Here is a 3,868-nt window from a genome sequence, read left to right on the forward strand (position 1 = left end):
ATTATTTTCATATATTAGAAAATATTCTAGCCATCCATATCTTGTCAAGTGAGTATTACAAGGTAATTGGATCGATGCTATTCAGAGCAGAGTAGTAAGACTAGAAGATGGTTCAGACTAGAAGATGGCAAATGATTTAATCTCTTAGAGATAAAAAGGGGAGTGATGGAAATCATTTCTGTGAATGCTGCTAGTTTTAACCATTAATGGACGCTATTTTAATTTCAATTATAGAATAAGCAAGATTTACTTTTAGTATACATCTATATAATATATATACACATATATGTAATTAAAGTAAGTATTTTGAATCTTTATTTAGTTAAATATTTTAAGTCTTATAGAATTAAAATAAAATATGAGAAGATAATAATGTAAGCGGTAAGAAATGTCTCCGTGATGTAAAGAAATATTTTTAATTGAGAAAAAAAATGTTTTAAAAGACAAATTCTCCTTTTCTTCAGACATTTCCTCAGTTTAATCTGGATTATGTCAGTGTAATGAAGGAAAACCACTTTGATTCACTCATCAATAGAACTGACATCAATGTGAATAAGTATTCTAAAAAGAGGGGAGACAAAGGACTTGAAACATATATTCAGAATAACCCTGAGCTATATTTCTTAGCATCAATCTAAGACTTTTACAGAATACATAAGAAGAGATACTGTGTTAGAAAACATCTGGCAATGGTAACAGAAAAGCATTTTCTTGATCACCTGCCATATAAAGTCCTTTACCAACATGAAGCAAACCAAGGATATTTATCTGGAAGAGAAGGAGGGTTGGAAGAGGAAAGAGAGGGAGAGAGGGGGAGAAGGAGTACGAGAAAGAGAATTTTATATCTGCTAAGTGTATGCCCTCTAGTCTTTCAACAAGAGCACATCATGTTGATAACATATTAAAAGATAAATATCAATTTACATTTATCAGTACCTCTTGGAGGGTATTAGAAAAATTTCTATCAAAGTTTTATATTTTAACAATATCTCTCCATATTTACAGTGTTGCAAATTTTAAGATGTATTCCCGCCCTCTGCTTGGGTTTATGTTATTCATTAACACATAACTTTTATCTAATATATAAATAAATTTCTCTATTCTCTTTTTCTTAAAATTTCCAATCCTTATCAATACAGCATATCAAAATGAAAATTGATTTCAAAGAAGCTAAAACAAATGTAATTTATATTTACCTTGGGGAAGAGCCTTTGAACATAGAAAACTTGAGTACCTTTTTTTATTTTTCAAATATTGATTATATATCACATGTAAATTTTTGTGTATACACCCTCCAGTATCTATAAATTATAAGTGCAGTTTTTACAAATGACATATTTGAACACAATCTTTCATTTATGTAAAAACAAGGGAAAATGACTATAATACAGCATTTTTGGGTGAATGAAACTATGTTTTATATCAATCAGGAAAGAAAATAGTGCTGTTCATGATGCTAACATGATGCTAATAATTAAGTTTCTTAGTTAACAAAAGTAAATATAATAAAATTGACATTAATACAAAAAATTAAACACAGATATTTATAATATTTAGTTAAGATTGAGAACAAAGAACATGTTTGTTTTTTTTTTTTTCCCCTAAACAATGTGCAGTTATGAGTGTTATCTGGCCTACAGGTATTCAAAATAAATATGTTGTCAGAATTAAGAGGACTCCTAAGTTCCTCATAAAATTCATACAAGTGTGAGAAGTGAGTTGCAAGAAACAGGCTTTCTGAAGTTCCACAATTCTTTCTGAAGCTTTCTGAGGACAATGAAATAGAAATGGACAGAAATGAAGCTTCATTTCTCCATGTAAGGAGTCAGAAAAGAAGGGCACCTGGGTGGTTCAGTTGCTTCCGCTCAGGTAGTGATCTCACAGTTTGTGAGTTCGAGCCCTTCATTGGGCTCTCTGCTGCCAGTGCAAAAATCTGCCTTAGATATTCTGTCCCCCTCTCTCTCTACCCCTCTCCTACTCATGCTCTCTCTCAAAAATGAACATTTAAAAAAAGTTAAAAAAAAAAGAGGGCACAATTTTAAAAGGAAAGGATATTTAAATTATAGAAAAAATAGTATATTGTGCGCTCTGTTGATCCAAAGCAAAGAGTACTCTGAAAGGAGAAGAAGGGAAAAATAGGGGAGAACGTGGAAGTTAGTTCTCTTCAGAAAAGAAAATTCTTTGTAGTTTTTAGGTGATCCTTGCTCTTTAAACCTTGCCTTTGCTACTTTTATGTAGCAATTACAAACTTGTCAGAGTGAAATATCTTGAAATATTAATACACCCATGGCACCATTAATCAAAGTTCCTGGTTGGGGCCTTATGGAAAAACTACATAGAAATAGATTGAAGAAGCAGAATATGAAAACTGTGGAAGAAAAGACCAAAGAGAAAAACATCAGGTCCACTGAACATAGGCAGACCTGGTGAATAAAAATATAAACAATGGGACACGTGGACAAGAATTCAAATTTATGTTCATATAGAATATTGGATTGCAGCATTGCATATTGACAAATGTGAGCCCAGTTTGGGATAGGAGCTGATTTCCTCTTTGCATGTCCAATGTGGGGTGGGGGAGGGGGAACAATGTCTCAGCAGATATAAAAGAGTGCATATTTTAAATCCAGTTATGAGTTATTGAAATAAATGTCTGGTGTCTTTGTTAACAATTTTATTAATTAGCATTTTAAATAATGTCTAATGCATCTCTGAGATAATTGAATGAAATATGAATTAAAAAAAATGAATTATCTACGCTCTTACTCTCATTATTGAATGTTAGAGTAAAGCTTCAATAAATATCCTGCTTTCTGAGAAATTCTATTTGACTGCTATCTTCCTTCATCATATTTGAAGAGGGTGTTCGAGTGTGCTCTCCTTAGAGGATACAGTTTTCAAAGTCTTCTCTTAGCCTCAGAATGTTTTAAGGCTTGCTGAATAATCACATGCTTTTTAGTCTGGGTTTGTGATTTCTCCCCAATTTTTTTTCAAAAAGTTCTCTTTTCTGCTGTTTGTTTCACTTCCCTGTGACATCAACTTCATCTAAAATTCTTTTCTAGAATTACACTATTTCTTTCGCTCCTGGCTCCCTTGTATCTCTTTCTATTTAATGACTATATGGAAAAATATTTAATGGCTGAGGCCAAATGGGACAATAAATGTAAAGGTCATATCTTTGATCTGTTTTTTGCCAGAAAGCTGAAGCACTTTGATCAGCTGAAAAATTTCACCAGGCCTATGTAACTAAAAGCCTTTTTCTATCTTATCTCTCCCAGGTATCTGGAAACATTTGCATTATCCAATATTTGGGCATTGCAAAATTCTAGACCTGCTTATTTGCTTCATTTCTACTTGCGGAACTGTCCAATTCCTCCTGGACTTTATCTCTTTTTAGTTTTACCTTGCCAGATGCAATCAATAAAAACTAGTACACATTACTAAAATGTTGTTTTCCAAATTATTCTCCTAGAAATACAAGTTAGTAGTCATGTAATCTAACTTCCAAGTTACCGCAGGTGATTCTTTTCCCCCAGATTCTTGGCAATGTATAAGTGGACTTTGAGCACTACAGCCTGATTTATATTTTTTATGCACTGCCTTCTGCAAGGATTCTATGCCAATGTTACAAGTTTTGGACTTAAACGCTTTGTCACTGTAAGCTAACTGCTCTAATGAGCAATTCCAAAATCTCACTGGATTTCTTGCACATGTCACAGCTCAGAGCTGTTCTGCTTCTCTTTTCCAAGGCATGGCCAAGGGACCAAGGCTCCTTCCATGGCATTATTAAACATTTGGATCAAATGAAGCAGTAATGTCTTTCAGTCAACTGACAAGGAAGATGAAAGAGACAGGAGGAAGAGAAAGA

The sequence above is a fragment of the Panthera leo genome, chromosome D4 (genome assembly GCF_018350215.1).
Source record: "Panthera leo isolate Ple1 chromosome D4, P.leo_Ple1_pat1.1, whole genome shotgun sequence".
Classification (NCBI taxonomy): Eukaryota; Metazoa; Chordata; class Mammalia; order Carnivora; family Felidae; genus Panthera; species Panthera leo.